Here is a 21,958-nt window from a genome sequence, read left to right as displayed (position 1 = left end):
TTAAAATTAAAATAAAACCTATTTTTTTCCATGGGAGATATGGACATAAAAATCAGCTTGTGTTTGCATTTTGGAAAAACACTGAAGAATGAGTTATAAGAGAATCCTGCCTTGTATGCAATATGTAACAGCAGATTACATCTCTTTTCATTTTCTATGCCACCCTCACCACTGAGAACAGTTTGTTTATGGGAGGCCTCATTAATGGTTCTTTACAGCTGACCCCTGCTGTAGAGGGTATTACCACTCCACAGGTTTCTATCACACAATTTTCTGGGGATGTCAAAAGCATATGTCAGAGCAGAAAGGGCAGAGATAAACCTTAGGGATTCTAAAGAGTGACACCTGGCTGGAATTCAATTTGTCAGGAAATGTAAAGCTGTGTTGCAATGCACCAAGATGCTTGGGTTAGCTTAAAATGACTCATTTGCAGGAGTTTAACATTAACACTAAGGACCCTCTGTGACAGTGTTTAAACTCTGTACAAACATAATACTGAAATATTCAAACCCAGTGCAAATTATGTTTTGATTCAAGACAATGAATACGCTTAATTAAACTGGCACTGAAAATGTAAATATTTCAGCTAGTATCGCATTAACGTTAAAACCCTGGGAATTATATTGTACATTTCTAATCTTTCATAATGATGGAATTCAAAATGTTATTGTTGTGTTTATAAAGGAGTCCATTTTTAGGCAGCATATTCATTATGAGACAATAGTCACGCATCTAATTCCACAGCGGAGAATGGATTCAATGGTTCAATATTGTATACGATGATAATAATAGATTTCATAAAAAATGTCAATATGATATAATATGGGATTCTAAAATCTAAATTAAAAGAGAAAATATCACAAGTAGGTGATATTTAAATTATATTTTAGTAGATACTGTAGGCAAATTATCTTGATAATACAGTAAATTGGCATTCTAATTAAACTAAAGGCAGTGTTCCTTTTAGGGGAAAAATGTTATGCTTTATCTAAGAAAAAGTAAAAAAACAAAAAATTTTGATTTTTGTATGTGTGTAAATATGTGTAAATTACTGATAGACCCACATTTTCCTTGACAATTCACTTCTTTGTATTTCTGAATTTTGCAATTAAAGAAAATAGATAAGAATGAACAGAAAAATAAACATACACTCAAGATAATCCTATTTTGTGAAGATGGTTGTGGGATAAGGTAGATAAAAGGAGATGATTAATAAATATAAATGCTATAGATACAATCTGCCTCACCTTCAAAATAACAATTCCAATTAAATATTTTAAATATCAACAGATTCCACCAGCATGTAAGCCTGTTTTTAAAATTCAACAAAAGATAGTTAAACTTCAAATTTTAGAATTTTTAATAATTTTGGTGGCATTGATTTTCTCATATTGGGTAAAAGATACCAAGTTATTATATTTTGTTTTCATGCCAAATTGCTGAGCAAAGTGATGTCAACATTAGATTCAGAAAAGATGAACACGCTTTACATAAAATGGTAAGAATTACTTGTTTTTCAGCAGATACTTCCTTCCATTCCATAGGTTGCCTTTTCACTCTGTTGATGGATTATTTTGCTGTGCAGAAGCTTTTCAGCTTGATCTCATCCCATGTGTCTATGTTTGCTTTTATTGCCTGTGCTTTTGGTGTCGTATCCATGAAATCATTGCAAAGACCAATGTCATGCAGCTTTCCCTTGTTTCTTTCTATGAGTTTTCTAGTTTTGGCACTTATGTTTAATTCTTTTATACATTTTGAGTTAATTTTTATTTATAGTGTAAGGGTTCAATTTCTAACCTTCCCCTGTTGTATCATTTTGTGGGAGGTAGCCTCTAATATGACCCCCAATAATCTCTGCCTCCTTGTAGTCGTGCCTTCATGTCTCCTCCCCTTGAGTATGACTTAGGCCTATGGATAGAATGAAGCAAAAGTGATGAGGTAGCTTTTCTAAGATCAGCTTATAAAAAGAGACTGACTTTAGGCTTTGGTACTCCCTCCTGTTCATTTAGTCAGAAGGAAGACAGCTGCCATGTTTTAATCTGTGCTGTAGAAAGGCCTTCATTACAGGGAATTAAGACCTTCAACAAACAGCCAGCAAGGCAAGTCCCCTCCCAGTCAAGTCTTGAAATAAGATGACAGCCACAGACTGCACCATGATTTTCAGCCTTCTTAGAGACCTCAAGATAAGACAGACTTGAATTCCTTACTTGTTAAAATTGTGAAATAATGAATGCTCATTATTTTAGGCCCCTAAGTTTTGGGAGTAATTTCTTATGCATGAATAGATATCTAATACAACCTTGTTTATCTTGATATCTTATACAGAACTTGTCAATAAGTAAACAAAGTTTACTGAGTCCACAATTGGTGTTCAAAGGAAATTTGAGAGTTAATTTCTGCCATTGAGTTAACTGACTGAGATCTGTTATTTCACGTGTTGCTGCTGATTATCGGTGACTGTGGGAAGCTGATGCTAGAGACAGGTATAAATCATATTGTGTGTCATTTTATGTTTTACTCTAATTGTCAAAAACCTAATATGATATTAAACGATCTTTATATTAGACACAGGTTAATTATATTTTTCAGCCTACAGTACACTGTCTTTGAAAATCAGCCCTAGCTACAAAAATATTCTGAAAGTCAGAACTGGATTTCTTTTCTTTCTATTGTTGCTTTGCAAACTTCCACTGTTCCCAAACTGATAAAGATAAAATAGATATAAATATAGGTATAGATATAAAATTGTTTACTATCATATTTAACAAGGATGTACTGAATACCTAAAATATACATGCTATCTACTGACTGACAAATGCAGAGTCAAAGAAGATTCTTTAGAATTCCTCAGGTGCCACAAACTTTCACTGGAAGGAAGAGGTCTGGGAAGGCTGGCAAGGGGGACTACTGTGGCAAAAACCCCCACTGCTTTGAAAACAAGATTTGAAAATTATGGACATGGTCACATTTACAAACATATACATACATATAAACACACTCCTCAATTCCTAGTTAGAAATGACGGGGAAAATGTTAGTCATGATCACCATCCAGCCGTTCGTTTATCTCTGTATCAAATCAAGATAAACTGAAGTGGTCCTGGGGCTTAAGTGTTTTTACTTATATGTGATCACATATAAAGTGCTCGTATAAGAGGACAGAGAGCTTGCTCACTCTCTTTTTATCATGTGAAGATACAATGAGAACTTGGCAGTCTGCAGCCTGGAAAAGGGCCCTTACCAGACCCTAGCCATGCTGGCACACTGATCTTGGACTTCCATTATTCAGAACTGTGGGAAATGAATTTGTTTGTTTATAAGCCATAAAGTCTATGGTACTTTTGTTATAGAAGAACAACCTAATAAACTACAGTATTTAAAGCTCTTTGCACAAGACTGAATTCTCTTTCTTGCTGTCATATGCCATCCTATAAAATGTGTTTGTTTCCAGTTATTTCACTAAAGGTTAAAATAACTTATCTTATTACTACAATAGGGTTTAAGCCTATCCTATTTAATCATTAATTCCTGTAGACTGTATTTCCTCACTCCTTAAAATGTATGCAGGGCAACATAACTAGTAATCCTTATTAAAATGTGTTTTTATAATGTAAAAGGATCAATCAATCAGAAAGACATAAATTTTTAAATGTGTATGCACCAAACAACAGAGCCTAAAAATACATACAGCAAAAACTGACAGAACTAACAAAGTAGACAAATTCTTAATTATAATTAGGAACTCCAACTCCTCCCTCTTAGCAACTGATATAATTATTAAACAGAAAATCAGCAAGGATATGGAAGAAATGAATTACGCAAGCAACCACCAGAATCTGACCTATAGAACACTCCAGGCAATACTGGTGAATAAAGAATTTTTTATCAAGCACCTACAGGATATTCATCAAGCTGGACCACATTAGGGCCATAAAACAAACCTGAATAAACTGGAAGAACTAGAATTATGTACGGCATATTCTTTGGTTATAATAGAATCACACTAGATACAACTAAAAGACAAGAAGGAAACCTCTGAAGACATGAAAATGAACAAAACAGTTCTAAATAATTCATGACTCCAAGAAAGCTTAACTAAACGAGTTTAAAAAAATAGAACTGAATGAAAACAAAAATAGAACATATCAAAATATGTAGAATACAGATAACATAGTACTAAGAGGGACATTTTAAATATTTGTATTAGAGACAAAGAAAAGTCTTAAATTAATAAGACCTATGCTCAACTTCAGGGGAAAGAAAGAAGCACAGAATAAACACAAGGCGAGCTGAAGGAAGGAAATAATAATTGTGAAAATCAATAAAAATGACCAGAGAAAAACAATAAAAAGATCAATGAAACTAAAAGCTAGTTCTTCACATAACCAGTACAATTTACAAACCTCAGGAAGACAGAAAAAAAGAGAGAAGACTCAAGTTACCAATACTGGGAATGTAACCAGGAATATCCATTACGGACTGCAGACATTAAAAGGATAACAAGAGTTGACTTTAACATTATACTATAAATTATACAATTTAGAAAAAATGGTCTTAGGATCACACATTACTAAGGCTTAGCAAGATAAAACAGATACTCTGAACAGTCTTACAACAACTTAAAAATTGAATTTTTAGGCCGGGCGCGGTGGCTCAAGCCTGTAATCCCAGCACTTTGGGAGGCCGAGGCGGGTGGATCACGAGGTCGAGAGATCGAGACCATCCTGGTCAACATTGTGAAACCCCGTCTCTATTAATACAAAAAAATTAGCTGGGCATGGTGGCGCGTGCCTGTAATCCCAGCTACTCAGGAGGCTGAGGCAGGAGAATTGCCTGAACCCAGGAGGCGGAGGTTGCGGTGAGCCGAGATCGCGCCATTGCACTCCAGCCTGGGTAACAAGAGCGAGACTCCGTCTCAAAAAAAAAAAAAAAAAAAAATTGAATTTTTAAAAATTAAACTCCTCTCCCCAAAAATTCTAGGGAAGATGATTTCACTAGAGAATTCTATCAAATAATTAACGTAATCTTAGACAATGTCTTCTAGAAAATAGACAATGAGAGACACTTTCCAACTCATTTTATGAGGCTAATGTTACCCTGATACCAAGGGTAGACAATACAAAAATTAAATTATAGATGAATTTTCTCTCATGATCTTAGAAAAAAATAATTCTAAACAGAATGTTATCAAATTTAGTCCAATAATTTATGAAAAAATTATACCCCAGTACCAAATGGGATTTATTCTGGGTATATAAGACCTATTTAATTTAAAAAAGTAATATATCGATCAACTACTTTAAGAGAAAAGTTGCATAATCACATCAACTGATACATAAAAAGCATTTGGCAGCTGGGCATGGTGGCTCACTCCTGTAATCCCAGCACTTTGGGAGGCCCAGGTGGGCGGATCACCTGAGGTAGGGAGTTGGAGACCAGCCTGGACAACATGGTGAAACCCTGTCTCTACTTAAAATATAAAAAATTAGCCAGGTGTGGTGGTGGGCGGCTGTAATCCCAGCTACTCAGGAGGCTGAGGCAGGAGAATCACTTGAACCCAGGAGGCGGAGGTTGCAGTGAGCCGAGATCATGCCACTGAACTTCAGCCTAGATGACAGAGCAAGACTTTGTCAAAAGAAAAAAAAAAAAGCATTTGGCAAAATCCAGCACCTGTTGTTAACAGAAAATCAAAGCAAATCAATAACAGCAGAATTTCCTATGTTTGTGTTTTTTTCCAAATCCATGTTTTGAAGTCCTAACTCCTGGTACCTCAGAATGTGACTTTACTTTGAAATAGGGTATTTAAATAAATGATTAAGTTTAAATGAGGTCAGTGGGGTGAGCCCTAATGCAATGTGACTAGTGTCATTATAAAAAGAGAAGACAAGTGCACAGACACACAGAGAGGAAAGATCACATGAAGACATAGAGAAAAGACCACATGAAGACATAGAGAAAAGACAGCCATCTACAAGCCAAGGAAAAAGACCTCAGAAAAGAGGCCTACAGACCCTTTCTCATGAGCTCCTAGCCTCCAAAACTTTAAGAACATAAATTTCTGTTCTTTATGCCATCCAGATTGTGATGCTTTGTTATGCCAGTCCTGGCAAATTAATAAACTTCCTCAATTTAATTAAGGAGCATCTACAAAGAATCTACAGGTAACATCATAGTTAATGTTAAAAAGCTGACTGCTTTTTCACTAAATTAATGAGCAAAACAAAGATGTTCACTTTTACCACTCTTATTAAGCCCATAGTGCTCTAAGTTCTAACCAGCTCTGTAAAGCAAGAAAAGAAAAGGAAAAAAAAAGATGTATCGATTGATAAGAAAGAAATTCTACAAAAAAGGTCTTAGAAGTAAGAAGTGAGTTCAACAAGGCTAAGTAATATATCAATATATGAAAATAAATGACATTTTTATATACTAAAAATAAATATGTGAGGACTGAAATTAAAAACAAAACCACTAAAAATTGTTTTAAGGAAAGTAAAACACTCAGATAGAGACCTAACAAAATATCTACAGGATTTTTACCCTGAAAATTATCAAATTCTGATGAAAGAAATCAAAGAAGATCCAAATAAATGTAGAGACAGACCACATTTGTAAATTTGAAGACTAATAGTAAAGATGTTAACTCATTCCAAATTCACCTATAGATTAAATGCAGTTCCTTTCAAATTCCTAGTGAGTGGTTATGTAGCCTAGAAAAGCTTATCCTGAGATATATTATATGGGAAGACAAAAAAACCTAGAAATGCTAAAACATATTTTTATATATGTGAACTAAATGAGAGGAAGCACTGTTATCTGATAACAGGTCCTACTACATGGAATCTGAAATGAAGACTGTGGTATTAGTGGAGTGAGCGTCACATACATCAATGAAACAGGATACAGAACTGGAATATAGACCCACAAATAAGTCCCTAATGGAGAGGAACAAAAATGGAAAGCCAGTTCAGTGGGAGAGGTACACAGTCTTTTCAACAAATGGTGTTAAAGCATTTGAATATCCATAGGCAAAAAAATTAAAAAATAAAAAACACTTGAACCTAAATATCACACATTACAAAACTCAATTAAAAAGGATTATGAATTTAAATAAAGGCAAAACCTAAAACCATAAAATTTTTAGAAAAATGCATAGGCAAAACTCTTTGGGACTGAGATCTAGGTGAAAAGATCTCTTAGATTTATTACCAAAAGCACAATCTATAAAAGAAAAATTTGATAAATTAGATTTAATAAGAATTAAAACATTTTCTCTGTGAACGACCCTGTGGAGGAGAATAAAAAATGAAGCTAAAGACAGAAGAAAAAAAAAAAAAAACACCTCAATAGCCACATACCCAAAATAAGAATTGTATTTAGAATATGTAAAGATCTCTAGTCAACAAAAACAGCAAAATGATTCAATTAGAAAACAGACAAAAGATAAAATAGATATTTAACTGAAGAGGGTTTACAGGTATCAGATAAACATGAGAATATATCCAGTATTGTTAATCGACAGAAAAATAAAAATTAAAATGGCACATATACACCATGGAATACTATGCAGTCAAAAAACTGATGAGTTTGTGTCCTTTGCAGGGACATGGATGAATCTGGAAACCATCATTCTCAGCAAACTGACACAAGGACAGAAAATCAAACACCGCATGTTCTCACTCATAGGTGGGTCTTGAACAATAAGAACACATGGACACAGGGAAGGAAGCATCACACACTGGGGTCTGTTGAGGGGGAATAGGGGAGGGACAGTGGGAGGTTGGGAGGTTGGGGAGGGATAACATGGGGAGAAATGCCAGATATACGTGATGAGGGGATGGAGGCAGCAAACCACATTGCCATGTATGTACCTATACAACAATGCTGCATGTTCTGCACATGTATCCCAGAACCTAAAGTGCAATAAAATATGTATTTTAAAAAAAGGGTGCTTAGTCTGGAAAAAAAAAATGATACTTATATTTACTTCACACCTATCAAAATGGCTGAACTAAAAAATAGCGATTGCATCATATGCTATCAAGCATGTGGAAGGCCTAGAGCCGTGATACATTGTTGGTTGGAGTATAAAGTAAGACAGCCATTCTCAAAAAATATATATAATGGCTAAAAAAAAGTCTGTGTGCCATATAACCAATCAGTTGTACTCTTGATCAGTCTTCCAAGAGAAACGAAAACATGCCTACCTGAAAATCTGTACACCAATATTCACTGCAGCTTTATGTTTAATACTCCAAATATAGAAACAACAAATACATCCTTCAATGGATAAATAAGTTAAATACACTGTAGTTCATCCATACCATGGAATATTAGTCTCAAAAAGGAAAATCTGAGTGGATTTTAAGGGAATTATTCTGAGTGAAAAAAAGTCTTCAAAGTTTGTATATGATTGCATTTATATAACAATCTTAAAATTACAGAGATGGAGAAGAGATTAGTGATTGTCGAGTGTTAGGGAGAGGCAGCGTGAGGGAGCAGGATAGCTGTCACTACAAAAGGGTGGCATGCAGAAGCTCTGTGATAGAACTAGCCTGTGTCTTAACTATGGTGATAGTCACACGAATGTAAGATAAAATGTTATAGCACTAAATACAGACGCTGGTGAATTCTGAATAAGTTATAGTGACTGTATTTATGCCAATTTCCTACTTGTGATATTACTATATACTATAGCTGTATACAAGCTGTCATAATGGGGAAAACTGGGTGAACTGGGTGATGGTTATAAAGAATTTCTCTGACTTCTTAAAACTACATGTTAATAATTATCTAGGATACAAAGCAAAATAGTATACTTAATAATAATTAGAACTTAATGAGCATAAGATAATAGCTGCTTACCATGCAAGTTCAGTGCTAAGCTCTTAACGATATCATAATTTTTTATTGTTGCCAGAGCTGTATGGCGCAGGCACAAGCTATCAAAATCTACATTACAAATGAAAACATTGGTATTTTGGAAGATAATAAAATTTGCCCAAGAGGATGTAAAGAATAAGAAAGGAGAAATGTAAAGTCATGTTAAGAGTCCAGAGAGGTCCTTGACTGTAACACCTTTCTGTTAAAAAAATGCAAATTTATTATTTTATATGTCCTTTATATTTATACTTGGCATGATTGTTGGCATTAAATCTATAAATATTTATAAATAAATGAACGTAGCCATTAAACCATCAAATTTTATTCTCTGAAAGCATGGACATGATGGTGTAAGGGAAAGAATAAATTCTCAATTCCGTCAAGTCATGTAATTTGGAAAACTAAATGCAAATCTGAGCTTCAGTTTCATGATTTCCTGACTAGAGAAATGGATGCTTCATATATCTTTTAGATTCCATCTCTCAAATATCAGATGTCTCAAGCAAGTTTTTGGCATCACAGCTAATTTATGATTGACATTTTTAATGAGTGTCTGAAATGCCAATATTTTGTGTTGTTGATAAAACGATCCATATGTTTTACATTTCAAACACTCAGGCAGCTGAATTGACATTCTGTTGTGAAATGTTAAGTTCCTAATATGATTTCACATCCAGGCAGTAGGCTAACCCATTTCCATAAGGAACTTAGAATATGTTCAAGATTTTTTTCTTGTTTTCATCTGAGACTTGGCGTTTTTAAGTAACTAGAATATGCAAAGACAAATGCTGCAAATAGATTGACCTTTATCAAGAATTGCAAATGCTATGTAGAAGACTTAACATTATTTGATAGTACAGGAAACTGAGCCAGTAATTCGTGTTGGAGAGCTAGGAAGATCTTCAGCCACTGGCACTTTAATAGGGACTTGCTTGAGTGTAAGCTTTTCAGGCAAGAACTGTCAGCTTCAGGAGGGCAGGAAGTCGGTGTGTATCCTTCATCACACTATTTCCAACATTTAAAACAGTTCTTGGCATATAGTGAGAACTGCTGTATCAACAAAGCAGTTGAAAAATAATCGGGCAGATTTAATAGGAAAGCACATTTAAATTTCTTATCCAATTATCGTATATCGATTCCTATTGCTGTGTTTATTTGAACTGCATCCCAATTAGCTTGGAATTAAAATTTATATATTGCCTTCTCTCATTCTTAAACTTTGACTCAAATGCCTGAATATAGTATTTCAGATTTTATTTTCAACTTCTTTTTCAAACTCTCTTAATAATATCATAACTCTATTTCCTAGAATTTTCTAATTTATCTTTTGATTTAAACATAGCAGAAGATAAAAAAGATAATTTTTTTCCTCAAGATATCTTTTAAGATTGAGAGCACAAAAAATCACCTGTGCTTCTCCCATTCAAAATTTAATTGTATATTTTTCCTTCTTTAGTAGAGCACAGATTAATACATTTCCCTCTTACCAATCAACTCCAAATTGAAAAAAAGATAATTTGCCATCATTTAACACTGGGACATATTTTTTTTTAATCACACACAAAAAGTAACTTTTTAACATAGAAATACTATTTTCAAATTTGAAAAGATATCTCTTACAGGAAAGTCTTCCTGTCATATAGGAAATTAGTGCTAATTTCCTACATGACAGGTCTTTCTGTCCTGCAAATGGAACAGACAAAAACCAGTAATGTCTATTAGCAGCAATGTCTTCCAAGTTTTGCTTTACATGTTCCATCTCTTTTGTCCACTTTTTGTTTTTTTATATCAGGATGGAAATGTCATTGCAAATAATTAATTGTCTCACTTTCCGATATTAAAAGTTTAGTCAAAGGATTTCATTCATTCATTTACTTATTTGTCTAAAATATGCTGAGCTAGATAATGAGACTATAACGATAATTTAGACAATTACGGTTTCTATCAAAAAGGATTTAATGGCATCCTTCTTCATCTGTAAGAGTTCATATGGCCAACTTTATTTATTTATTTTTTGAGACAGAGTCTTGCTCTGTTGCCCAGGCCAGAGTGCAGGGGTGCCATCTCAGCTCAATGCAAACTCTGCCTCCTGGGTTCAAGCTTATCCTCCTGCCTCAGCCTCCCAAGTAGCTGAGATTACAGGTGTGCATCACCACACCTGGTTAATTTTTATATTTTTAGTGAGATGCGTTTCACCATGTAGGCTCAGCTGGTCTCGAACTCCTGACCTCTGGTGAGCCACCAGTCTCAGTCTCCCAAAGTACTGGGACTACAGGTGTGAGCTACTGTGCCGGGCCCCACTTTTTTCTATTGTGCTCATCATGACTAGTAAGTGCAACGAAAGGCCTTTAACATTAAGATTCATTTTGGAGAGACTTTCTCGTAACATTTATGGTTTTAATTCAATCCTTCCAGCAGTTTAGGTCAGAAGTTTCTTTGCCTCAGCTCTCATTGTTATATCTATCCATCTGCACACACATAATTTGCTACCAAACACATATTAAAAAGCATCGTAGTTATACATTCAAGAAGATTTCTTAAAATGTTCTCCTCATCTCCTTCGTCTAAGATCCCATCATCTTTTGCATGTATTCTTACATTCTAACTATTCTGCAATAATAATTCTTCTAATATTATGTCGTATCACAGTTCTTTTCACTTCAGAAAGCTCTTGCTGCTTCTCTTCTCACTCATATTAAAATTCAAATCCTAATAATGGCATAAGCCAAGTTCTAGTAAACATTTTCTGTCAAAGGTAAGTAAATAAATACTAGTTGCAGATTACCCAACTCTGCTGTTGTTGGCTGAAAGCATCATAGACAATGTGAACAAATGAGTTGTGTGTTTGTGTTCCCATACACTTTCATTACAAAAATACATGTTGAGAAGAATTTAATCAATAAGCATAATTTGCCAATCCCTGGCCTAAATAATCAGTTTCTTACTTTGACCTTCTTTCCTAACTCACTTCCTTCTTTTCCTTGAAACCAGCCAGGCAGTCTTCAACATCAGGTCCTTTGCTCTTTGCTGTCCCTTCTTTCTGGGAAGATCATCTCCAGGCTCACTCCATCACTTCTGCCAATTAAAAGGTCTCCTTAACACAAATAAGGCCTTTTCTTATTGCCCACACTCTTTATTTCCTTTTTCTGCTTTATTTTTCTTCATAACATTTATCATAACCTGATGTATTTTTTAATTATGGCTCTATTCTCCCCAATAAAGACTGTTACACAAGAGCAGGAATGTACATGTCTTGGTCATGGTTGAATCCACAGAACCTAGCACATTGTTATCTCGAAGTAAATAGTATTGAATTATTTTTAAATCAATAATGCATCATCTATTTCTGATATTATGATTGATATACATTACAATTTAGAATTTTTATGGTTTTATTTTCTTAATTAATCACTAATTCTTAACTGAGCTCTCATATTATTGAATAATTTATTTTGATTCATTTCACTATTGACTCCAAAGATGACTTAGAATAACTTCTTTTTTCCAATAAGTAAATGTTATAAACGTTTTCATAGCTAGATATAAAAACTTTGACTCTCACTTGGTTTTACTCAAATTCTATGAAAATTGACTTATGGTTTTGGTATTAATTTTGGTCTTAGGCAACTTTCAAGTCTATTATTCTTAGTCACCAAACTGTTTTTGGTTTTGTTTTGTTCTAGTGTTTGTTTTTGATATTTGTACATGAATGACTGTGGCTTTTTATTTTCTCTCTGAAAGTGCAGTCACTTTACTAAGATGTGGTATAGAGGTGATTAGAATGAATGGACCAGGAAAAGGCTTTCGGGATTTTACTGAATCTAGGTTTTAACTGTCGTCTCATACTTTAATTTCTGCCTGTGCAAAAATGCTGATATTAACAGTAATCCTTTAATCAGGTTCAACAGGGTTAATAAGCTGTGAACATTAAATGAGTTTATAGACATATAACACTTTGGAAGTTAATAATTACTATTAGTTCAATATCAGTTATCATCATCATCAATTTAATCTAGTACATAGTGAACACTTTCATTAAAAAAGAAGAAAATTTTCTTCAACCATTTTCTCCTATTATTTCTTCAATATTGATTACTTCAATTTTCCATCCTGGGATTCCTTTAATAGCATTATTAAAAATTCCTAATATTTCACCCATAATTATTTTCCTTTATTATACAATTTATATATCATTTATTTTTAATTATATGAGAACTTTTCAAGATTCTTTATTACTTTGACACTAGCATTTTTTTCTCTAATAACTTAATCTATAATATGCTGCTTATATTCTAAAAATCAGAAATTTGCAGCCTAGCACTCTAGCCTGGGTGATAGAGTGAGACCCTGTCTCAAAAAAGTAAATCAAATAAAAAAAAAATGAATATCAGAAATAGTTTATATTTAACAAAATTCAAGTCATAAACCAAATATTTATTGAGCTACTGCTACGTGCAACGAATTATACTAGAAGCCATGATCCTCTTTTGATCTCAGAGTCTTCTCTTTTTGCTTCTTCCACCTTTATTTTCCAAACATACTCTTGGTGTTTCTTAAGAATAAAATTTGTGAAAATGAAATTATGATAGAAGTTATGATGGTAGCTAAACATATTAACATTTATAAAATACTTAGAAAAGCACCCAGCATATAGTGAATGTTTTGAAAGTAATATTAAATTTACTAAATGAAAAAATATGCGTTTTAACAAAAGTATGCATTTCTATGCATTTTCTGAAATCTTACTCAAATCGTCATAGGAAGATATATTTTGTTTCTTTACATTGTATTATTTTGAGCTGCAACTTTTTCCTTGTGTTATATGATTTTTCTCTATATTTCTTTATTATTGTTACTGAGATAAGGCTTTGCTCTGTTGCCCAGGCTACAGTGCAGTGACAAAATCACAGTTCACTGCAACCTTAAATTCCTGGGCTCAAGTGATCCTCCTACCTCAGTCTCCTGAGTAGCCGGGACTTCAGGTGCACATCACCATGCCTGGCTAATTTTTTAATTTTTCTAGAAATGAGGGTCTTACTGTGTTGCCCAGGTTGATCTCAAATCCCTTGGCTCAAGTGATCCTCCTGCCTCAGCTTCCCAAAGTGCTAGAGTTACAGGCATGAGCCACCATACCCAGCTTATTTAATTTTTAATAGGAAGATGAATTAACTTTGGCTACATTATAGAACCTTATTTCTTCTTTCAAGTTCTCATGTAGGTGAACATTTAGGTTTCCTGCAGCCCACTCAGTCGTGACAGATTTTGCTATAAGCAAGACCTTGAGAGGACCAAGAAAGAGAGGTTGGGTGGGGTTCCTTTGTTGTGGAAGCAGCTGGATTCTAACTGGAGCCAGCTAGTCATCAGCTGGAATAAATGCACTAGTTGAAAACCAGTGATGCCAGTTCACAGTCCCTTTGCCTGGCCCAGATACTAGCTTTAAGCTGCAGCCTGGAGGAATCACCAGGTCAGCCTCTCTGTTCAACATGGCTTCCAGCTCCTTCTGGGCTTCACAGAAGCAATACAGGAAGGGCTGCTTTTGTCCCTAACTGATCCAATCTTGTCTTTACCTTTCAAAGGGTGAGAGTTCCATTATCAAGATACAGGTGATTTATGGCAAGTCAGGCATCATGTTGGTCCTTCTATCTGGTCTTATCTGTACTTCTCTGGCAAAAGTGTCTTTGTATACTTGGCATGTATATATAACTACTTTTTCTAGTTGCCAATGCTATTCATTTACCTGCATTATGGCTACTTGTTTATTTGAAGATAAATTGGCTTGTGGGCAAATTAAGAACATATTCTCCCATCTCACATCATAAGTCTGATTCTTACCAGTATCAAAATTACAACCTGATGGAATGTCACTGTTTTTTGCCATACTTATAAATACAATACTACAAATAATAATTTCTCCTTACCTAAAAATAGAACAAACTCGTGAGGAATGACAGGAATTTAAGACAATACTTTTCCCCTAAGGCAACCTTATATAAATTGTCTCACAGATTTTGCTGCACGTATTTCATGTCAATGCCATGCGTTCTTTTGAATCCTGAAAGAATAATTCAGTGTAGTATAAATGAAAGCAAGGCTTGGAGTGGAGTATCTTAATTATAAGTGTTATGGGTCCACTGTTAGAGAGGGCTTTCCTCCAGAGATTACAAATAGAATGAAGAACCTCCAATTAAATATTAGATTGACAAGAATTTTTTCACTGTGCTCACTGACAACACTCAGTTAACTCATTCACAATTAGAGATTCAAGTACTTTTAATGACAGCAGGACTTTACTTTCTACTCATTTGGCATTTCTGTCTCTGTGTACAGAAATATTGGAACTCTTATTCTACTGAAGTGTGTTTGTGTATGTGTAGTAAAAAGTACCAAAAAAAGAAAAATCTCTTGCTGTTGATTTTTATTTGCATCCGAAGAGATTTTACGAACTTCTTTCTGAACATGTTATCCACAACTATATAGCTCAAAACCAAATTAAGAACTATCTTCGTAATCATGACTTAGTGTTTAAGTGCAAGGAATTTATATAAAAAATATACATTGCATATATGTGAAAGTAAAATAAGGCAGATATTATTTATGAATTATATATACATATACATATTCGCTGGAATTAGGACAGTATGATTTATTATAAAAAAGAGAAAGACCCAACAAAGCAATACAAAAACTTCCAAGAGAGTATCATCTCATCAAAAAATTTTACGTAGTTTTACCTTCCCAAATTTGTAAAAGTATAGTTTTAAAAATAAACAGATTAATTTTGCCTGTCTACTATTTAGCAAAGATGAATACTCAAAATAAACAGAAAAAAAATGTTGACAGCTGGGATAATGTGCCTTAATGGTTCATTGACAGGCAGACTGGTTTGGACCATCTGCATATTTATTTCTGCTTCCACGGTGGTCCAGCTATAAGTGTTACCACATTTGATAATGCCTTCAGTTACATCCACACTCTTAATGGATATCAGGATATCATTATTTTTTACAACCACCCTCCCATGGGTCTCATTCAAAGTAGGCAATAATAAATACATATGTGATACCGTTAACATTCCACAATTTTCTGTTCCATTTTCCTATGGAAGTGACCAATGTTGATAGTTGAAAGCAAATGTGTGGTTTTGTATTGACTCAGTGTATCTCAGTTCGCTTCCACAGTGATTTTATGAATTAATCCTTTATTATCCTTTTACATTAAAATATATAATAATCTGACACATTTTCCATGAAAAAAAGTAGGTCATGTGTATTAATGGACCCCTAAAAATGCATTCCATCTTATTTTTCTTTACGTTGTGATTGATTTCTGCCTTCTTAGTCAGCTCTCCCTTTAATGCTATAGAAACACTTAGGATTCTCCATGAAGTAACATGAAAGCTGAATTACAATTCATTTTTTCCTTAGGGCCTCAAATGATAAAGGTAGCTTCAGAAATTTGAGACATGCTGAGATTTAGCTGAAAGCAGGAAGAGACTTAAATCATTCCCTTAACAGAAAAGCCTCCAGGCAAGTAAGGTGGACCAATTAAAGCATTCCAAGTCATTCCCAATGGTTGTTTAAGTCAGATCTTAATTATCACTAGACTCACTAGAGACTGATCATTCTTTCTGTGTATCAAGATCTACTTGGTCCTTAATTTGGCTTTGTCAAAATAACCTTTGTCTGTGAGGAAAGTCTTCTTTAACTTGTCAGACTGATTAAGCTCTGCTATACAAGAGTGGTGAACTAATTTTATTTTGAAGCCCGTTGATATCCATACTAAATTCCTGTCCAGAATACATCTGCCAGTTAAATAGTTTAAACTGAATTCCCACAATAATCTTGAGCCATTTGGAATTTTTTTTATTATGTAGAGCCAGTATTATTATGATATTTATAATTGTAAGACAATAGAATAGGAAATAACTTTATGACTGTATTTTTGTAAAAATAATAATTAGAAAAGGTAAACAATGATACTGTCTTTTTATACATGACAAATACCATGGATCTAGTTTATTGTTTGGAGAAGAACAACTATGTAATTGTTGGGTAGTATCTTTGACTATCAGCCCTGAACTAAGACCTCTTGTTAGAGTATAATAAATACGTAGAATCTGTCTATTACTTTCTCTTGAGTCCTGACATTCTCACCAGTCTGCTTAAACAAAAAGTATATGTCCCATAAAGTATCTACTTCTCATTCACAATTTATTTTGTGACAAAAAATTCTAATCATACTGATACTTTGTAGCAGAAGTTGGTGCTATAGCTGAAAAAGCATGTTTTAAAGATAAACAAAACTGAATTTATGTCCTAGCCCTTTGTCTTACCAGTATGTGGCCCTAGGCAAATGACTGACATGGATCTCAAACTCCTCAACCTTAAAAAGTGGGTAATGACTCCAACTGTGTAGGATTTGTTGAAAATATCAGAATTTAACTCATGTGATTTGGTGAACACAAGTGCCTGGCAAAAACTGGAAGTGTGTTAAGATGTCTTACTGCTATTATTAGAATTTTCATTCTAGGGCATTTCAAATTATCTGTTCATTGCCACATTAAGAATTCTACGTAACTATGGAAATTTATTATTATCCTGTTGTAATAGTTTATATTTGGCAACATAACAAAAAATAATGCTGCCTAAACTTTTTAAATGTTGCATCTTCAGAGTTGCCTCGAAAATTGTGTTTAAGGTTGTTTTTTCACAATTCCATCCACGCTGAAGAGTATAATTTAATTGTAAGCACATGGTATACGTGGGCACATAGAGTACTGTCTCATTTGTGTCTTTGTGTCTGCCAAATAATACAGAACCTACTAAAATATGTGAAATGGAGAATGAGCCAATTTTCTGAGAAGCTATAGGAAGGACACGTGTGATATACTAGGGGAATGCAAGGCCAGAAATAAGCAGTAGTATAGCACAATCTCTTGCTGAGAGTGACATTTCCAAGTTTGGATTAAATTTCATCAGTTCCCTAAGATGCAAGCCAGAAAGCGATTGGGACATAACTCTGTATATGATCTAGAGTTTCTCTCAACTTTCAGCTATGCAATTTCAGTTTCCTTCAAAACTCGAAACTTTCAGTTTTTTAGTAAATTAGGGTGAGTAAAAAACTGTGTGAGCAATAGAAAATCTGCAGAATAATACTGGTGAGTTTTGAAAGTTTCACTAGACAGTAAAATTAGTAGAGAGAGCAGAAGCTGAGGTCAACAAAACGGGTATCCTCACCTGCCAGGTAGTTTAGCGAGCAAGTTTGACACAAGCTACAGTTAAAGGCTTTTACACTCAAAGGCCAACAAACAGTTCTGTTATGTTTAGGGATAGATGCTTTCCACAAAAAGATGAAAATAGCTGTATGGTTAGGACCACTTTCCATCAAAAGCGCCAAACCCAGATTATCATCATATGCAAGTAAAATGCTGGTTACCAAAAGTTTCCGTTAATTTTAATAACCTACTAGAAGAGTACAGAAACATTCAGTGATTCCTGACAGTAATTGTAATCACTTGTGCTGTGTATAATGTTGTTCTGAGAACATCAATTGCTTAAAATTGATAACAGTTCCACCCTAGCATTATATAGCCAATTATGTGTCTCTTTCATTTGTCACACCAGATTAGATTTCTGGCCCATCTAGTTAAGCAGATTTCCTCTGCCAGTGGCCAACATAAGGGATGTTTCAATGTGAGGAAAAGAGAATACAATGATAGAAGTGAAATAGATGAGCAGGACTCACTGTGTATGCTTTCCATCAACAATAGCATGCAATCATATGTCTAGGGATTATTTACATATATAACATGAATATGCAGTCTGATACAAACACTTAATGGAAAAACTCTGATATATTTTGACATAAAAATTGTGTCATAACATCTTTAAGGGCATTTGTTTCTATCACTCTGAAAATTAGTTGAAAAGCATTGTCATATCTATGGTTTAAATGAAAAAATATATACTCAATTGCCTTAAACAATAAAGTCATATTGGCTCATATGACTGAAATGTTTATAGAGTTCAGGCAGTACATAGGCAGTGATGTTTATTGGGACTGTAGTTCTATTCCATTACCACCAGTCCAATGTTAGTTCTGTCTTTAGGATAGCTTTCCTCATGAGAGCCTGAAGGCTTCTTTGAGTTCCTGTGGGCAGATCGTAATGGTTAATTTTATGTGTCAACTTGACTGGGCCAGGAGATGCCCAGACACCTCATTAGACATAGTTTCCAGGTGTGCCTATAAGAATGTTTCTGAAATAAATTAGCATTTGAGTCAATGGAGTGAGTAAATAGACAGCCCTCCTCAATGTGGGTGGGCATCACTCAATCTATAGAGGGCCTGAATAGAACAAAAATTATACCTTGTTCCATTATTATACCTTGAGGAAGGTATAATTCACTCTCTGCCTGAGTGTTTGAACCAGGCCACTGATCTTCTCCTCCCTTCTGTTTTCCTGATTCTCAGGGCTTTTGGCCAAGACTGGAGTCAATACTGTCATCTCTGAGGTCTTGAACTATACCCCTGGCTTTACTGGAAACAGGTTGCAGATGTCAGATCATGGGATTTCCCAGCCTCCATAATCTCTTGAGCCAATGCTTTATATTAAATCTCTTTCTCTCTGTCTCTGCCTCTCTCTCTCTCTATGTATATACATCTATATACACACATATACATATATACACACATATATATACACACACATGTACATGTATACATACACATACATACACATATACATATGTATACATATATATACACACATATACATATGTACATGTATACATATGTATATGTGTGTATATATATGTATATGCATTTGTGTGTGTGTGTGTATAGGCTTTACTTATCACATGTGTGTGTGTGTGTGTGTATGTGTGTGTGTATAGGCTTTACTTATCTGAAGAATCCCGGAAAATGCAACTTTTTTTTCACACAAAGGGGTTATAAGGCATCCTGTTCTACCATCAGAAAACGAAAGATTTATTTCACTCTAATTTGATAATTTTAGGCCACAAGTGTTAGAAAAGAACTTTTATTTTCTTAATTTCCCATTTATTTTATGAGGCTTTTGCAAGACTAGCATCCCCAGCCAATCTTTTGGCAACTTCTTTTCTCATTCTGATGAAAAAGGATTGTCCTATTTGATTAGAGGAGATCCTAAGGCCTTCCATTCAGTAGTAAACTCTCCCTGAGAAAATAGGAGTTCTTTCCTGTACTCTTGTAACACCCTGCGCTTACACTGTCACGGGAAATATCAGTCTGTTCTGGAGTTTTATCCCTTTATTGGGTTTAAGCTTCTCTCAGGCAAAGGTAAGACATTTTTTGTCATAACTATAGTCTGTTGTATGGCACCAAATTAATAGTAGTCAATATAGGGTTGGTGATTAATACCCTAAACGAAATATAATTAGGTAGAATCATGCCATGCTTTAGAAATGCCTACATGAATTCATGTTGTATTTTTGTATGAAGAGATAAATAATAATCCTAATTGTGTCATAAATCTTAAGCATTAGATTCCTGATCAGACACTGTTGGGTTGAGGAATAAGAATGGGGGCAGGAAAGCAACAAGCTTTCTGCAAAGGAAAATTATATCTTAACTATAACTACATGAACTCATGTTGTATTTCTCCATGTTACTTTCTTCAGCATCAACTTGCTATGTGTTACTCCCTTCTCTTGAGGAGAAGGTGCTATAGTGTGAAAACCCAATCTTTACTCAATCAGGCTTTTGAAAAGATACTCAAAGACTGATAAACTGGTGCTCTAGGTTGAAGAAAAAAAATCAAATATTCTCATATAGGACAAAAATGTCTAGGTCTTGTGAATAAAGGTAATATTCAAGTTCCTGCATAATTTTCTAATGAGAATACATGATTAACTATTGCATCTAGCTGATATCTATGTATCAGCTATCTATCAATATCTTGGGCAATTCATTTATACTTCATTTAGGGATCATCCAGGAAGAATATTTAACCATTAATCCCACTTGGGGATTTCAAGTGGAAGTAGAATTAATTCCAGAAAGAAGAATATAGAATCAATGAAGGAGAATGAATTCACAATGAGGGAGAACCCTACAAAGCTTCCTGCTTGGGTAACAGACTTAACCTGAGATTATCTAAATTTGGGATTTTGCTCTAGCAATAAAGACAGTCCTTCAACTTGTACCATCTTCTATCAGAAGCTTGTGCTATAGTTTTCTAACAGTGTTGAAGGAGAGTAAAAGAGTTTGTTGCTCTTTCTCCCAGGCACTTTTGATTATCATCTCCAAAGCTGGTAGAAACAGAATCTATTTGTTGAGTTCTTGCTTTCTGTTAGACATTGTATGGTCTCCTATGATACAATATTCATAATTTTTCTCATGTACAACTAACTCACTCAAAACTAAGGCACACTCTTTTCATGGCTGTATGATTTCTTTTGAGAAAGGGATGGTAAAGAAAAAGAGATATAAATAATCTTAATTATGTCATAAATATTAAGCATTAGATTTCTGATTAGACACTGTTGGCTGAGGAATAAGAATGAGAGCGGGAGAGCAAGTGTTCTGCAAAGGAAAATAATATCTTAACTATAAAACTGGAATATTGATACTTCAGCTTTGTGTCCAGTATTTTAGCTTTGACAACACAACTCTGTTGCAAATAGCCACTGTGGTATATTAATAAGTTGTTTGAGTATGACAATGTTGAAAGTCTACTTGACTCATTTCTGTCACTAGAGCTATGATTTTGGGAGCAGCAAATGTCATGCTACAGCAAAAAGTGGCTAGAGTTTCTGTACTGGGGCAGGAGGTAGCCTTTGCAGTATCCTAGAGTCTCATAATGAAGACTACACTAGTAAGTCACAATTCATACACTGATGACATTTGCTGCCTAATTAATTCTTAATATTCACATAGCTGAATGGCATACCTCAGATGATGTGTGTGTGTGTGTGTGTGTGTGTGTGTGTGTGTAGATTTTTAAATTTAAGTTTTAGTCACAATATCTTCAGCACAATGAGTCCACTTCATGTTCACGGAGAACCTGTATTTTATAGAAGAGAAATAATGCAGGACACTTT

This window comes from Aotus nancymaae, unplaced genomic scaffold, assembly GCF_030222135.1.
Source record: "Aotus nancymaae isolate 86718 unplaced genomic scaffold, 86718_ANA_hifiasm-v0.15.2.pri h1tg000033l, whole genome shotgun sequence".
NCBI classification, from domain to species: Eukaryota; Metazoa; Chordata; class Mammalia; order Primates; family Aotidae; genus Aotus; species Aotus nancymaae.
The sequence above is the reverse complement of the archived record's forward strand: the minus strand, read 5'-3'. Positions refer to the sequence as shown.